Below are 18,932 nucleotides of genomic sequence, written 5' to 3'. Positions count from 1 at the left end.
TGCTGAGGCATGATTTTTTGCCTGGCTAGCAAATGCTTTTGTTTGAAGTGATAAGCTTGCCAGCAATTGCTACTTTTTAAACACGTAAGCAAAACAATGTAAATTTAAAAAGCACCCTTTTAGGAGCTTCTTTGTAAAACTGTTATACATGAAACATGCAATTTGATATAAATAAAATATGAGCAAAGTAATCATAAACGTTTATCACCTGGACCAGAGTGGGTATCAGGTTCAAGTATCTAAATTTTTGAGTCACACAGATAACGATGATAAAATGGTTGGAGTTTTGAAGTTCACCCCTCTCCAAGTAGTCTATTCACCATGTTCACGAAGATGAATTTAAAATTGTATTGACGACTGACGCTTAACGAGTGAGGAACTAGCTTCAACAGTTATATTTTTTTCTCTCCTGCATAGGAGAAGGATAATGTAGGCACCGATTTCCGACGGCGGCAGCGCGCGTTAATGTTGAAACCTTAACCAAGATTAAATTTGGTAAAATATCATAACTTCAAAAAAATATGGACCTAGCTCATGAAATGTAGACATAAAATAATCAAGTATCAATAAACATTCTGCCGGTTCCGGTCACATGACCAATGCTGTACGGTCTTTTAGGGTCAATGAATTTAGACCATGTTTTAGGAATCAACATCGAAATCTTAACCAATGTTAAGTTTTTGAAAAGTCATAACGTAAATAATAAATGGGCCTAGTTCATGAAACATTGGCATACAATAAATTATTACTAAACATCCTGCGCAAGTTTAATTTCGAATCACCAAGGTCAAAGGTAATTATTTTCCAGGTCTACGGACTTTGGATATGTTAGCGGTATTTGTTAAATTGGCACTAAATTTTGACAGTTTATTAAGTGTGCACTTGAAAGGACTTATGATTAGCGCTTAATTCTTGAATCATAATAGAGCCTTGTTCAGTGGTTTCAGTGCCAACAAGGGATCTATTAAGCAAACATTGTAGGCTTTACGTACTTTGTGCGAGTCAAACGTTGATGCGTCTTCTGTTAATTGCTATGCACCTGTTTTTATTTCAACATTCTGTTCTAACGAATGCAAATACAACCTTTAATCGTGATTGAATAAACAGTAAACCATAACGCTAACATTATGTTAACAAGATGGTAAAAAAATCGGCAGAGGAACTACAACAATAGTACAGCTATACAAATGGCGGTCAAACGAATACACCCCTCTCTGTGGTTCGTATCTGCTTGTGTTATCTTCTTGTTTTCAGGTAGGATTTCTTTATTTGTAGTATTCTTGGGATGACTGATGACGGAGACGTGACTAGACATAACTTTGATTGCTGTGATTATGTAATCATGGAATGTGCAGTTACCCTGAATATAGGGAAAAGTCAGAAATGGAATGTTAACAACGAAACTAACATCTTATTCATTTTAAATATTCAACATCCTAGAGCTTTTAGAAATGACAAGTTTCAGCATTATTTCAAACACATTCAATATATTTAACAATTTGAAATAGAAAATGTGTGAATTTCAGGTACCAATGCATCAGCATCATTCAAACTCGGTCCATCATCGGAACAATTGGAAATTCGCCTTTGGAAAAAAGAATTTTGCAACTTACATGTCATTTCTTTACATTACTACATATTTACCATGTCTCCGCATTCCACGATTCCATGATAGCATTACAAAATACACATGATTTACAGGACTTTTGTGAGGGGGTTAGTATTGATATATGGACTGCTATGAGAGGCACATGGTTGTTTTTAGAGGCTGAATGTGACTGCAATGTGACTAAACTTTTCCTTACCAGTACTAGAAGTTGCAGACGCTAACTAGAAAGGAAACATATAATACTTAAATAAATTGATAACTTCTAAATGTTTCCCGTTTCATTTAGGAATATATGGTGAGGTTCCCGATGATACTGTCTATACTGAGCTACACAAAAATGTCCGAATAGGAGACAGTGCAGTATTGACATGTCGATTTCGAGGGTCACCATTTGCTGTCTATTGGAAGAAAGGTGATGACCCGAGAAGGGCACCAAACCTTGTATCGTGGATCCCTATTGATAACGTAACTGGTAAATGTGAAGGTCAAAGGCCATGTGAGATCATGGAGATGAATGGGAATCGTTCCTTGATCATTAAAGAAGTCAGTATGGCCGAACAAGGTCGATATATCTGCAGAGTTTCTAACTACAAGGGAATTCTAATACATAACTTCACAGACATCAGACTGTTTTGTAAGTATTTTGATTTCCAAGCTGATAATATCATCTGCGTTTTACTGAGTAACATCTTAGATTTAAACATTTTTTTTCTAAACAAGTGCTGTCACTTAATAGTAAACAGTCCCGAATTCAGAACCCAGAGGGGGGGGGGGGGTGTTACGTAAGGCTGGAAATAAAATGATTTGACCAGATACAGTCGAATAAGAAATACGAGTTGAGAAGATTATGATATTTGGAAAACTCAATCTGTGTTTTTTTGATGAAACAGCGCTGGTTAATGTTGTTGAATTAATTTGCATTCAAATGGTATCCTGCAGCAATGTGAAAATACTGATTTAGCATGTAAGATATTCATTGCTGCAATTTAGTAGTGCATGGGAGATTTATCATATACACGTATGTGAAAATATAAAGTAATCAAGATTTAATGCACTAACGAAATAAACTTTTAGAGGGGACATGGTATCGTGGGCCTTTCGATTGCATGGATATGAAATGAGAGAAATAAATTCAATTCAATTCATCTCCATGACAGCGTGAATATAACGGTTTTAACAAAAGATTGCTAACCTTTAAAATTCAATGACTCTGCTATTAATTTTTATCCGATTTTTTTTATATATGTATAGCCGAAAAATGAATAATACAATTACAATCACTTATATTGCAGCTCCTCCTATAGAACCCTACCCAATCATCAACCAGTGTCAGAGAAAAGAAGGTTCTATGAATTCTACTTCTCCTTCAAATGGCTGTAGGATTTCAACCAACGCCACCATTATAACCATCACCTGCTCGGTTTTCGGATTCTACCGGATATCAACCTGTTCTTCCTTCATGGGTCTTCAAAGGTGACCAATTTTAAGAGTATTGAGTGGGAAAATAAAGACGGTTCTAAGAATAAAACAATATTGATTGAAGCTAGAGCCAGTGACCGGCCATACGTATGCATTGCGTCAGATATACCTGGTTCAAAAGAAGAGAGAGCCAGGGAAATATTCATAGACCATTCGTATCCAGTCAGTTCAGATGAGACAACTGCACCTACACCCGAGAAAGGTGATGAGAGCAGTGGCACAAATCCCGCAAGGAATGGTAAGCATTAACTAACCGCCATGGAAATGCATTATCACGATTTATTCATTAAAAAAAACGTATGATATTTTATTTAAATCATAAATTTGAAAAGTATCTCAAAGTAACAAAGACTCCAGGCACTGACATACCAAGTTGAGACAACATTATGACATCGATAACAACTATTCCAAATGTTGATTGAGTTCTGACTGCCTGTTTAATCTTATAGCAATCATGACCATTATAATATTCGAATTTGATGAACATGTGAATAAAAAAGAGGCTTTCAATTCATTGGCAAGTTTAATTGGCCTTTTATGTCACATGCATTGCACTGTTTCTTAAAAAAAATAGAGACATACCTTTGAACTTTTAATCTAGAACTCCTCGTGATTTTACCATTTTGAACGAGTGTGACTATGAATTCAAGTTTAAAAGCATGATATTTAGGTATACCTTGCTACATAAGGGCTAGTTATAAATATTATAAAGTCTGAAACCTTTTTCCCCTTAGTGGTACCAATCCTACTGATACTTGCAGTCACCCTGGTATTCTTGTGGCGGAGATCAAGGAAAAGGAAGGCCAGACGTTACGAAGGTAAGAACTGTCATTCATTCTGCAATTGCTGTATTCTTGGTTTATTGATTTCCACACTATTTCAGTAGTCACCACTGGCACACGGATGGTGGAGGGGATTGTGGGTTCCAAAATGCTCCATAAATTAAGGGGAGGGGAGAAAATGAACGAAAGAAAATGAAATAAATGAGGAAAATATAATTTAATCTGTTGATTATTATGTTCAGATTTATCACAGAATTCGATGTCCAAATAAAAGACGCAATTATTATGCTCTCGGTCGTGACATCTTTGAAGAATTCTAACATTCAGGGTGTTCATGGTGTTGTGCCTTATCAAAATATTTATATTATGCCACCAATAATCATTACATAATCGTGATAACTTGACTTGTCATGATGGACTAGACTCCAAATGTGGAAATTAATTGTAATATCTGAAAGGGATTCCATCCATTCATGTCAATTCAAAGGCCACGGGTCATTTGTAGCATTAAGAATAAATCAATTTACCATTTTTACACTGTGTACAGTAGGTAAACGTGATGTCGAGGAGTCAGAGTTATTGGTACAAAAAATGAAGGTACAAGGTAAGTGTTCCACGAAAACGCATTGGCTTTGTATTGAATACGACAGGGAAAGACCTTCTCTTTATCCTTATTTTTCATCACCATTATTGATTAATATTATTTTAAAATAGCTTTTGATTTATTTAGTAACCATATTGCATTACTTTGTTTTCAGTATTTTCAAGACTCATTACCAAATAGTGTATCATCCATGTCCTCAATTAATCATCAAATTCATTGCCATGAAAATAGACTCCGTAATTTCATTTATGGAAAATAAAAACCTCTCTATCAAAAAATCTGTAAGAAATACCCTACCAATAATTTGGAACAAGACACTATGCGTTTAATAAAATCCAATTCAACTTTTTAAAAATGGCTAAAATTTCATTTGTAATCTCAGCATAAATGATAATTCACCCCCCGTATTCGTCTTTTTCATCTCTTTTTGGGTCTCGTTTGTTGTATATATTCTTTTTTTCTCTCTTTAAGTTTCTGATGTATTATCTTTGTTCTAAGATATTAATATGAATTATATAGTTTTTTGTGAGAACTTTTAGTTTTCAAAGCCATATCAGGCTTTCCCAAAGGTTCTCATTTTCCATTATCAATCTTTGTAAATGATGAACATTCTTTATGCATTATTGTTTCGATTTTAATATTTGTTTATACATATGCATTGTTTGTAATTGTGTAAATTTATTTTTATGAGAATGAAATAAATGATCAATAAAAAAATCACTTAAAAAATATCCAAATATATGGCACCACGCCGCGCGCTTGGAGTAAAACAAGCAGCGAAATCAAAGAATTAAAAAACAATCAAGAGAAAATAACTTAAAGGTCAAGTCCTCCTTAGAAAAATATTGATTTGAATCAATAAAGAAAAATAAAAAAAGCACAATGCTGAAATTTCCATCAAAATCGGATCTAAAATAAGAAAGTTATTACATTTCAAAGTTTCGCTTATTTTTAACAAAATAGTTATATGATCGAGCCAGTTACATCCAAATGAGAGAGCCGATGATGTCACTCAATTACTATTTTTTGTTTTTTTATTGTTTGAATTATACAATATTTAAATTTGCATGAATTTGACGATTAGGACCTTCTTGCCTGTAGCACAAAAATGTTAAAATAATGGAATTCTAAGTGTTCAGGGAGGAATTAAACTTCATTTCACATGACAATGACAAGAAAATAAGATATTTCATATTTCACATAATAAATTACAAAAAATAGTGAGTGATGTCATCAGTTCATCATTTGCATACCGACCGAGATGTGCATATAACTGTTTTTTAAATGAAGCGAGACTTTAAAATGCCATAAGTTTCTTATTTTACATCCGATTTTGATAAACGTTTTAGTCTTAAGCTTGTTGAATTTTTCTCTTTTTATTCAAATCAAGTTTTTCTTGGGGTGGACTTGTCCTTTAAAAACCAAAGAAAGTGTATTAAGTTCACCCAAAAATAGCTTAATTGTGATCCATCTGTCCAAGCGTTCCGAAAGACCGCATGCTTAAGAGTTCCGTCACCTACCACGACAAAAGGAACGAAAATGCATGTTCTATCGTAATTATTATATGGAAATCAAGCGCAGTACAAATCATAGCAAGTTCATGTTTTGAACTAGTATTTTACACATTTCCCTTTAACAGGGGTTATCTCTTTTTATGAACTGTGGCTACTGGCTTATGACACTCCGAATGATGAGATGGCAAAGGTATATACTGCTCTTGTTAAACTTGGTATCACCAATATCAAGGGACAAATGGATAAAGGACTTGTGTATGATGCTCTTTGTAAATGGAAAATGATATCAGATGCACGTGACCAACCACATATGTTAAGAGATGCCTTAGAGGAGGTGGGCCTTGAAACTAGATGGCAAGAGATTTATGGTATGTATTTTCATTTCTTCCATTCAAAATTAACCAAAAACATTCTTATTTTCAAACAACTTGCCCTTTATCATGCGGTTTAACACCATTGCCTGCATGGATTTTCAAAATAATGTTCGTCACAGTTTCCATGTTTTACCATTTAGCAGCATTATTTTGGCTACAGCATGTTCCAACATTTAGTATTTCCTATTTTCTCACAATGCAGACAACGTACGGCAAGTCAATGATGTTACCAAAGTATCTGAAAGAACACTCGAACTAATCCTGCTTGACTTGAAAGGCAAAAGATCAATAAAAAAGTTCCTGAATAACTTGTTACAACGTGAAAGTATAGGTATTAAAAATGAAACAATCGGTGTCGCTCATGGCAGTGAAGAGGATAAAGGAATGTCTGCCAATGAAGAGGGCAACATGGCTATGGAAAACACATTTCCCGTCAAAGAAGCCAAAGATACCATGACAGTAAAGGGAACAATGAAGACTCAGCTCCCTACAACGGAATCAATGATACCCATGACGGTAAAGGTAGCAAGAAAGCCTCGCATCCCGCCAAAGAATCCAAACAAGAAGAAGTCTTTCAGCATGTTCAGGCAATGGAAGAGGCAGAATACACTAAAGGCATGCGAACGTTGAAGGAATGGAATAATGGTCCTTTCCGACAGAATCCCTTTGTGCTGGTTAGTCTAGCTCTCGAGAGAGCAGGGTATCTCCACATCTCAAAGACCTTCTTTGACGGTGAGTTTCTTTTACATATCTGATACACCAAAATCGGTTAAGTTATAATGTTTACAATAATGGAATTTTACGTCGATAAGTTAATTAGTATTTATTTGCGATACTTAAAGGACAAGTCCATCCCAGCAACAAATTGGTTTGAATAAGAATAATAAAATCCAAAAAGCATAACACTGAAAATTTCATCAAAATCGGATGTAAAATAAGAAAGTTATGACATTTTAAAGTTTCGCTTAATTTCAAGAAACAGTTATCGTGGTTATATGCACATCCTGGTTGGTATGCAAATAAGGAGACTAATTATGTCATCCACTCTCTATTTCTTTTTGTGTTTTATTATATTAAATATGAAATAATCTAATTATTCTGATTATTAAGTTAAACAGTGATTAATTCCTCCCTGAACATGTGGAATTAGCATGATTAGCATTGTTGAATACTAGTCCCGTCCCTATGGTCAAATCTGTAAAAAATGAAAAATTGTATCATAAAAAAAGAAATAGTGAGTGAGTGAGGGACATAATAGAATGTCCCATTTGCCATGTTTGCATGTCACTGAGTTGTGCATATCACTGTGTTGTGAAAAATAAGCGACACTTTAGAATGCCATTGCTGTATTATTTTGATCCAATATACATGTAGATGAATTTTTTAGGTGTTATCCTAGTTTTATTATTCTCTATTTATTCAGATCAACATTTTGCTGGGGTGGACTTGACCTTTAAAAATGACACTTAAAAGATATTTTGTAATTGGGGAAAAAGAACCCTTTTCTTAAAGAAAACAAACATACACCAGGTTTTTCTTAATGATCTAATTGGTCTTAGGCCTACACTAACTGCTGTCTGCTTTTTTTTATTCCGATTTAATAACAATAGACATTTATGGTATTTCGTGATTTTAAGGAAGGAACATTTAATATTGCGGGTTGTAGTGCCTAAGAGTTAAACAGAATAGAACGTCCTGGTGATTGAGTCCGAATGCAACCTATAATGGTCAGAAGAAAGCTTCATCATTGTACCGTTTTATTAAGATTTATGTATCCTATAGCGATGACAGGTAAAACTTATTGAATTAAGTTTTTGCTTGTCATCATTCCATGGTCAATTATACTCATTAGACGTAAATACAATATTCTGTATAATTATTTGTTTTTGGGGTATTTTGAATGGGAATGTTACAGAGGGAAGCAGACATTATTGACCATGGTCTAACACTTTTCCTTGCAGGCCCTGTATCCTTTTACGAGCTTAGGTCATTAATGTACAACGTGAATACACCTAGCCTACAGAAGTTAAGAAAAACAATTTGCAACCTGGGAATCGATGAGAGGAATGCAGATGAATTAGGTCCACAACAAATCTACGACTCGCTCTGTCAATGGAAGGAGGGACACCCTCAGGTAGATCAAGGAAAGATATTACATGATGCGCTTTTAAGAGCCGGACATGAGGAAGCTTGGTTGAAAATATTAGGTAATTGAGCCATTCAACTTTATTTTACCAATATCTTATTTTTGCTAATGTGATTGAACATTATATGATTACGAAAATCGCATATACCTGAATCTGTTTTCCAGTTATATAAAACACCTGATTAGTCTGCATGTTGACCAAATTACTCCACCATCGGAGAAGGTTTCATTACCAAAACCCCCACTACTCCAATGAAATATATTTGTATATATCCATGGTATGTATAGGCCTATACTAAATTCAGAAACAGGAGGAAAACAAAACATTCAAATAAAATGTAAATACAACAACAAATTTATCGTATGTTCCAGGTGCAATTTTAACGAACGAAACCTTTTACTACACTATTATGTTACAACAATTCGTAGGCAGTAGACCATCCGTTCAAAAAAGCTTATTGCTTCCATACAATGTTGTTTACAAAATAAAGATCTCGTTTCGCCTTAGATATAATTATAGTGTAGTGGATTAACTATATGATAAATCTTCCCCCTTAAGAGCAAAGAAAGGGGAAATCAGATGTATGTGAAAGTACGTTCAGGAAGATACTACGTGATGTCAAAGAACCAGCAAAGATACAACAGCTCCTGCAAAACTTAGACCCAAACATAGCTAAGGATGTGGAAACCTCACTGGAGACAGATTTCATGCAAAAAGCACTGGAAGCATTGAAGGAATGGAATAAAAGATCTCTCAATGAAAATAAAATGATCTTGCTAAGCCGTGCCTTAGAGAAAGCTAAATGCAAGCCAATGGACAGGACCTTCCTCTGCGGTAAGAGTATTTGGGGGCTGTATTACCACTTTATTTTTTCTCTCGCCTGCATGGCATAGCGAGACTATAGGCTCCGCTTTTCCAACGGCGGCGGCGTCGTCAACATTAAAATCTTAACCAAGAATATCATTTTTGAAATTTCATCATAACTTAATAAAAAGTATATGAACCTGGTTCATAAAACTTAAACATAAGTGTTATCAAGTATTATTGAACATCCTGCTTGGTTTTCAGGTCACATGATCAAGGTCAAAGGCCATTTAGAGTCAAAGAACTGTAAGCGACATTTAAACATGTTAGGGGTATTCGTTGAATTGCCATTAGAAGTCACAAGCTATAAATAAAGTTCGTGACAATTGGACATGCATGTAGGAGTAGTCACTGAAAACCCTGTGCGTGTTTCGGGTCTTACGACCAAGGTCAAAGGTTATTTATGGTCAATGAACTTGCATTATGTTGGGGAATCAAAACGAAATCTTAACAAAGATTAATTTTGAAATGTCATAACTTTACAAGTATATGGATCTAGCTCATGAAACTTAATCTTGTATCAGCAAACACCCTGCCAGAGTTTCAGGTCCAATGACCACACAACACAGAGTCATTTGGGGCCAGTGAACCAGGACATGTTGGGTAAATCAACATCAAAATCTTGTTAAGGTTAAGTTGTGAAATTGTCCTAACTTAGAAGGTATATGAACCTTATCCATTACATAACTGTAATTGAGTATTACTAAACATGCTGCACAATTTTAGGTCTCATTGTCAAGGTCAAGTGTCATTTAGGGTCTATAAACATAAAATTTTTATGATAATATGCATGGCAAGAATGATTTTTTTTGTGAATATGTCGTTTTCAAAGTAACGACTGCTTCTGTATTAAATCCCATGATGCAGTCAAGGCTGCCAGACGCATTCCAATTGTTATAATTAGGATTGTCTATACAGTTGAAAATTACTTTTTATATACCATATTTTTATATGACTTGATAATTGGAATAACGTCCTCATGCTATGAGACTGGCAAATCATAAAATATGAAAATTCATTATTTCAACAATTTAAGATTTTTGATCTATATTGCATCTTACATTGCACACTCGTTGATATTGATGAACTGGATCTAAAATGGTTAATTCATGCAAATAATATTTTCATTTTCTCTAAATTAGAAACAATATCCTATTTTGAACTGTGGTCAATGGTTCATTTCGACTTTGACACTGATGTGATAACTTTACCATTATGCGAGGCTTTAAAGGCGATGGGAATACAAGGTATAGAAGAGACAACTAGTGAGCATGAGCTTTATCATCTTCTTTGTGAATGGAAGGACGAACATTGTAATTGCGACCAACAATTGGTGCTTAAAATTCATTTCCTTAACGAAGGACTTAACAAAGAATGGGAAAATCTCAGTGGTAAGTGAAATGATTTATTTTTTCTTTTCACATTTCAACGAATTCATTCTAAGGGGGGGGGGAGGTACGAAAGATAAGAAATTACAGGTGTAAAGTAAAGTTTCTTTACCCACCATGCACATCGTTGGTTATCTAATAGACGCCAGGTGTTAGCGGAATGTATGTACCGCTCGTGTGTGTATGTTGCCTGCGTTTACATTCTGTAAGGAAAGAGGCCGTAGACAGATAATTGACATAAGGGCCCACTCTTTAATATTTCAGATCTAAGGTGCGGAACTGACCGGATAATTTCGAGTGAGACGCTGGAACATATCTTGTGGCACTTGAAAACTCCAGGAAAGATCAACGCCTTTCTTCATCAGCTGACCAATACCATAGATACTCACCAAGAATCAATAGCAGACAATTCAAATCCATCAGAGAACATCAAGATTGCTTTAACTAGATTGGAGCTGTGGAAGAAGGGCCCCATTGATAAACATCCTGTGATTCTGTTAAGCGAAGCGTTGGAGTCAGCAAAGTGCTCCAGCGTTGCTATGACTTTCTTTCAAGGTAATTATTTGAAAGAACGAAGGTTAAGTCTTCTTCTATATTCAATCATATAATGCTATATCAGATACCACATTTGTAAAAAAAAAATGCAAAATCCACCTACCGAAGGTGTGTTCCAAGAATATTAGATATTAAAATCTTTCAGAAATTTAGATGGGTAATGACATTTTCCCCTAAATATCATCAATAGGGATTTTACTGATTCATCCATTTTATATAGAAAATTCATCATTCAAAAAAAAACACATGAATAACTGAAAACAATAATTGATCGTTATAACACCAAAAGCATGAGGAAAAAAACCGACACCGTATACCCCACCTGTTCTGAGAATGTTCGTAAAAACATTTAATGAAAATACAGTCTATTACATGAGAAGGGAACGTGGCAATATTTGAGTTAACCAGGCAAACCAAATAAAAGTAGTAAAAATAATAACGAATAGAGTCAACAGAAACACAACACAACAATTGGAGTGAGTCGGGTAAAGTGATTTTGTGCTTTATCTCTGATACAAGCATCATGAGTTCAGTATTTTGCAACAGTGTATTTAATACTTAAGACATTTGTTACACCTTGCAAAATCGGATAATCATTATAGTAGAGTCTAGTTGCTTTTGTCAAAGACATCCCATTAAATCTTTGAAAAGTGACATTCCCATTTTAAAGCAATTTGTGTATGTACATTGTAAAAATCAACCATATACTTAAGGTCATCATGGTCATGATATAGAAAATATACATGAATAAATGGGTTTCACGGGCTAGGCTTTTATTGCAGGATCTTTACAGTGCGTGACATTTTGAAAATAAGTTTTGAATTAATTATTTCTTATCCCCCATTAGTGCCAGGTTATCTCCAAAAGTCTATTGTGGATGAAGAAGCAAGTGAATTCGTCCGGAGACTTACAGGTAGGCATCGTAAGCGATTGGCAAAAGAGACGCAGGCGACTGAAGACAAGAAAATATCCAACTTTGCAGAAGAAAACAACGAGATATTGTTTGATGCAAACCTTATGGTTCGGGACTGGATTGAAAATGAGCAATGCTGTAATTATGAGAAGAGATGTAAACTGGATGACAGTCTGATTGAAATTGGTCGACATGATATGACAGGTAACGATACGATAACACATATTCTGATTGACGTATCGTAATGTCTATTTGTATGACGTGGATAGTCTGTCTTAAAAATACACACATGCACATAATAAATTTACTTAATATTTTATTTTAGTAAATTACTCTTTTCTGTGAGAGTTTACATCAAACTCTCACATAAAAATTAATGAACTTCCCCATAGTTCCATATACAAGATGTTGTTCTTGTAGGCCTATACATGTACCTCAAGTTTGTGAACATAATCATTCTGATAAAAAATGCACGTGAAAATGGTAATGATAATTAATAATGATCATGTTGACTACAACGATGAGGATGATAATTATAATAGTATTAATTAAAAGTATTATACTATACAGTGCGTCCCAGAAAAAACGAAACCGAGGTTTAGCGATGATTTATCATAACTTAATCACAAATAAAATAGACAAATGACCTACCAATGTAAAGCTTAGAATCTCCTCTTTCATCTGATATTACTTAGATTATTTCTTCTTCACGCATGAGTGAGCAAAAACAATTTGAAGAGGGGATACCAAAAAGTCATTTGGCGGGTTGTATCTGGCTTTCAAAAGGAAAACCACATTTTTCAAAAGTTCAAGATCTGCTCTTTAATTTGATACCTCAATTACAGAAAATGGTCAAGAAATAACAAAGTTCTGGTTATTTGAAATAAGGCTTGAATTTCAATAATTTCATAAAATGAAGACGTTTTACAGGCTAGCGTTCAAACTCACTCGGCACTCCGTTTTGTTGACGATCAGCCATGCATTGAGTCTTTTGTTAACCATGCGATAGCTTCTGTGGGAAACCGGTGAAAACAGTTTATTTAATGAAATTATGGAAATTCAAGCCTTATTTCAAATAACCAGAACTTTGTTATTTCTTGACCATTTTCTGTAATTGAGGTATCAAATTAAAGAGCAGATATTGAACTTTTAAGACTTGTGATTTTCTTTTTGAAATTCAGATACCCCCCGCCAAATGAGTTTTTGGTATCCTTTCTTCAAATTGTTTTTGCTCACTCATGCGTGAATAAGGAATAATCTAAGTAATATCAGATGAAAGAGGAGATTTACAATGCTTTACAATGGTAGGTCATTTGTCTATTTTATTTGTGATTAAGTTATGATAAATCATCGCTAAATCTCGGTTTCGTTTTTTGTGGGACGCACTGTATACATTGAGCTGCAGGAGCTCACTAGATGCTTCACGTTCTACCAATTTAGAGCACATAGAGCATTAATCGCCCTGATTTCAAAAATAAGAATGAAATGCAAATTGCGGTTTGCCTTTCTGAAAACTCTTGTTATCGGCAGATTTTTTCGGCACAATTCAGTTACGGCGGAATACAGATCCCGAACTCTCGGCAAAATTGCATCCGGAGTCAAAAACATTCCGTAAGTGTTTATACCATATCTCTCTTTATAAGTTATTCCTTCAGGAACTATTATTATGTCTAAGAAATGTCACATTTATAAATTTTGTTATCGTTATGCAGCGTCCTTTGTACATTAGTTTAAACCGAACCGAAAGTTCTATCCTGAATAAAAATTAAGTGTATAAGTACATATTATTCATTTTGAATTACACAACCTTCTTACTTTCGTTGTAGAACAAATTTATCGCGTCTGTGACAATTATGCCATATGCCCTACCCCACCCAACTTTACACTTTTGAAATGGCTGCAAAATGAAGACGAAACATGATTCTATGGAGAAAGTTTATATGCATGAATAATACAGCTCATCTTTCATATGACGTCAATCTCGTTCAGTAGATCGCCAAAGCTTAATCATTCATTTTTATAAAGGCAGTGAAAATGAGGTTAGGCAGGAATCGATCAGGATGTTAACATGAAAAATATTTTTCGACCATTTGATAACAAGTGGAAATTAAGTCCATGAGCTATCGATATATTATTTAAACATCTCCCCGAATCGCATGTTTGTTTTTTGGCAGTCATTTTAAAGTGTAGAGGGTTTCATTTTACACACACGTATTTGTGCAACACCTTGTGTAAACTTTCGACTTTTTAATTATAATTTCGGAAACAATAATGGATCCTGTACTTCTGCATGATTATAGATCTTGCAACGATCTTCGACGATGATTTAATCAGGCTAAGAATGCTAATGACTTGCCTTGACGAAGACATGATGGAAAAGTTCTGCAGGAAAGTAGGTATACCTCTAAAAGTAGTAGGACTGAACAAGACGAGTTCAGATATTATTGATCTTCGACAGTGGAGAGACAGTCACTTACAATATACAGTGAAAGAAGTCTTCTCAGAAATATCTGGATTCATGACGATAAAAACTAAAGGTAAGGACCGATTGGGGTGTGAAATATCAACCCCAGAGACATTGTCTTAGGAATAATTCTCTTTCCAGAAGAATTGAACGATGTGTTTCATAATTTGGAGAAATGTCTAGTTAGGTTTTAAGAAATCAATCTTTTTTCCAAATCTTAATTATAATCATGTACAATCATTGTTGTAACACTCATTTTGCTATATAAGTTTACACAATACGTAAAAGTGAAACGTGGATCTTAAGTTCCTTTCGCAAATAAGTACCTGATCAGATGCACCCTCATTCGTAAAATTTAAATATTACAAAATTACATTAAAATATTAAATTGTTAAATTTTTATAATTGCGTTTCTAAACGACCTTAATATAAACATTAAAGAGATAATAATGTGTTGTTTTTTCGATGGAAACCCACATTTTCAGTAAACTTTGTAACGGATCAAGAACTTGATTGGCTGGTTTCTCAAGTGACAACCGATGACAAGTTGGAGAAGTTTACCGATAAGAAAAAAATCCACTGGAGGAGGTCAAAAAGGATTGCAGGAAAACTAAGGGGTAAGCTTATAGCTGTGACATTCTCGTTATGATGTTATCTATCATCTATACTTTTTCAGTTGAACTTGACATTAAACACACTGTTAACACTTGGATTCAATAGGACTCAATTTTTAACAACTGAAATAAAAAAAAGAATGCCCGAAGACGTACTTTTTAATAGATATATGAAAATCGAAGTCCTGTTTCATGTTAAATTCAAGATGTCAAAACTAAACTAAAATATCTTAAAGTATAGTTGTACGTAATTATATTATTTTTACATCGGATTGCCATGATTATCATTAAATTCAGCTACACTCAGCTTATTGTCTGAAGACCAGGATGGTAAGTCTCAACCCAAGGCTGAGGGAACACTCTCACCAGAAGGGACATTCGAAGAAGAGGCAGGTTCTCACATAGAATCGCAGGAAGAAGATATATCCTCGTCTTATCTAGGGCAACAACTGAGATTATGGAGAAGAAAGCATGTAGACAAATCGTGTCGAAAGTCATTGAGATCAGCTTTCAAATCTGTAGGGCTAGAAGGTAAATATGAAATCAAATTAGAAACATCATTGACTGAATATTTCTTGTTCATTAGGTATACATTTTCTCATTTCCTTGTCATTATCGGACACTGGATTCGACGATAAATGAAATATTCAAAATATGAAGACAATAAGAGAAAAAAACTCTTTACTAATCAGTATTGGGTATTTCAGAATTCGAATAGATTAAGGGAACGTTTATGATGTTTAGCCTTCATTTTTCGTAGTCCGCCAATAATTATTTTTAGTTCCAGATAAACAAGACACGATATAATAAAATCCTATTTTGTTTGACGCACGCTTTCCTTGTCGTTCATATCATCACGTTTATAGGCTTTTATTGACATGATCCTTAGATTAATATTAATGTTATTATAAGGTTAGATAAAAAGTAAAATTAATTTCAAGTACGATTATTGAGTTAGGAGTATTACACAAATAATAATCATCTGTTCACATTGTGACATTGTGGGCGTGTCGTGGTCTAGAGGTTCTGACGCTCGCCTTTTAAAAAGTGGGTCCTTGGTTCGAATCCTAGCCATGGCGTGTTTTTCTTCAGCAAGAAATTTATCCACACTTTGCTGCACTCGACCCAGGTGAGGTGACTTGGTACCAGGCTAAATCCGGGGTAAAAATAATGATGAAATGCGCCTCGAAATAGATTGTTTCTAGGTAGATGGCGCTATACAAATGCCTATTATTATTTTTTGATTGATCCCAATAGAATGCATCGTCAACAGGACGCCACGGGAAAAGATGTATGAAGTAGAGATTGTAAGAGCAGCCTTTCACATACTGATGAGGGACGTTTACCCCATCACAGAAGCACTTAGAATAAACCAAAAGACGAGTTCGAACTACATGAAACAGTGCCCTGGACTAGAAAAAGGATCGCTGGATCTTCTGCTGCAAATCTGCAAATCAGAGAGCTACAACCGTCTTGATTTCTGTCTAACTCTTACACAGATGGGTTACGTCGATGTTGCAAGATCTATATATTTAGGTACGATGTCACTGACACAGGGACTGCGCCAGGGTATCATGATGGAATGAGGGGTGGGGAGTATTATTCAAATCGACTAACATGGGTTGTGCTCTGAAATAATGTAATCAATTATATTAGCCTCATATTCCGCTTAGTTGAAGTAACATGGTGTAGTTGCTCAGATTCTCACCTTGTAATCAGAGGGTTGTGTGTTCGAATCCCACCACGGCCTAGCAAGGCGTCAATCCAGAGTTTACTGCTCTCCTTCCGAGGTGCCCAATGGGTGCCGGTAGGATGCCAAAGCCTATTTGTATAGTATGTCTTGCCATTTATTTTTTTCTAGCTCTTGTTGGGGTAGTCCACAGGGAGTGGAAAAGGTGAATACAATGTGTGCGGGAACGCAAGGCGACCGGTGTAATAATAACAATGTACAGCACTAAGAAAAATAAGTATTAAGTGATTTATCGATGCTAATTTATTATTATTATCATTACCATTATTATTATAAATTTCATCATTATTATAGTTATTACCATTTTAAGTTATTTTACTTGTTTGAATAAATATAGATCACGAGATGAGTACAAGTGAGCTCGCAAGAATTGCCTTTGTACTGAACGAACGTGACCAAGCAAAATTCAAATCTCTTATTGATCAACTGGATTTGAGACCAGAAGAACTTCCAGAATGCCTTAGAGCATACAGTAAGGTAGACTGTTTAGAAGTGCTGAGAACTTGGAAGGAGAAGATCAGACCTGTTCCGTATCACTACAGACGGCACATCGTTGACGGTCTCCAAGCAGTTAGATGCTCAGATCTTGCTGATGAAGTTCTAAGAGGTAAGTCACATCATCTTATATAGAATGTTCAGTGGTATTTTATCGGGGAGAAGCAATGGCAATTTTTAAATCTTTTATGGTGCAGTGATAAATAATATATGCTAGACTATCTGCCAGACTACCCTAACGCCCAATTCAACATTGCTTTCTCTCTTTATTTCTTGATTTCGATTTGTTGTTCCAAATCTAGATAAATCTTCACGTGCGTTCCGTGATAAATAGCAGTCGTTCGATCATTAGTCTACTTTTCATCTTCCCTTAATCTACTTACACGCACCTAGCATGCACATGTGAGATTGAAGTTGTTATTTTGAAGGGTATAAGATTTTGAAATTCATTTTTCGTTCAATAGTTAGATCGTTCCTGATGTGGATTAGAAAGCCCCTCCCCCCCCAAAAAAAAAAAAAATGAATAAAATAATTTCCCATTTTCACTTGATGATACAAATTTACACTATCCGTTTTATCGCGTCATACTGGAAAGACACGTAGTTATGTAGGTACAATCGCCTCGAACTTTTTTTCTTTTTTATAGCCATTACTCTCAACCAATGTTAATAATGTGCTTTAAATCATTGTTTCATACTTTTTAAAGGCCTTTATCGACAGGAATTTCCAGAGGAAGATGCCATTAAAATTATCTGCAGTAGACTTGATGACGGTCAGATACATAATCTTGTTCGAATCCTGAAACTTAAGCCTGGTCATCATGACCAAGATCGGAAAATGTCAACTAACATGATTGTCCGCTGGGCGGATAAGTGGATGAGAAAGTATGATTCCTCGGCCAAATCATTTAAAGAGAGAAGATCAGTAAACAATGAGCTTGTAGGAGAGGGGTTTTATGAGTTAGCCCATGAAATTATGGTACTGGAATATTCAAAGTTCTAATACTATAGGAATCCTATGCAAGCATATTGTCTTAAATGTTAGATATTGATTGGATCTGTTTCATCTGTAAATAATGTGAATTTTATATTTGATGTATGAGTTTGATATGTATTTCATTTGTTATTATTCAACAAGTGTTGGCGTGCGTTGTCAAGTTCAAAGTGCAGAATTGACGTGCACCAAGCAAACAAACATCGATATTATTGTACGTCATTGTACAATTGCGTGTAGACAAAAAATAGGTCATTCTTTATAAACTTTGAAAGAAATTTGATGAGTCTTATTTTTCATGAAGACAAGAATGTAATGAAAAGCATGCATTGATCACTGATCAAATGATGTGTCCGGCACTTCTACAGTTAACATTAATTTCTCGAT

Source organism: Lytechinus variegatus, chromosome 8 (assembly GCF_018143015.1).
Source record: "Lytechinus variegatus isolate NC3 chromosome 8, Lvar_3.0, whole genome shotgun sequence".
Classification (NCBI taxonomy): Eukaryota; Metazoa; Echinodermata; class Echinoidea; order Temnopleuroida; family Toxopneustidae; genus Lytechinus; species Lytechinus variegatus.
This window is presented reverse-complemented; position numbering follows the sequence as displayed.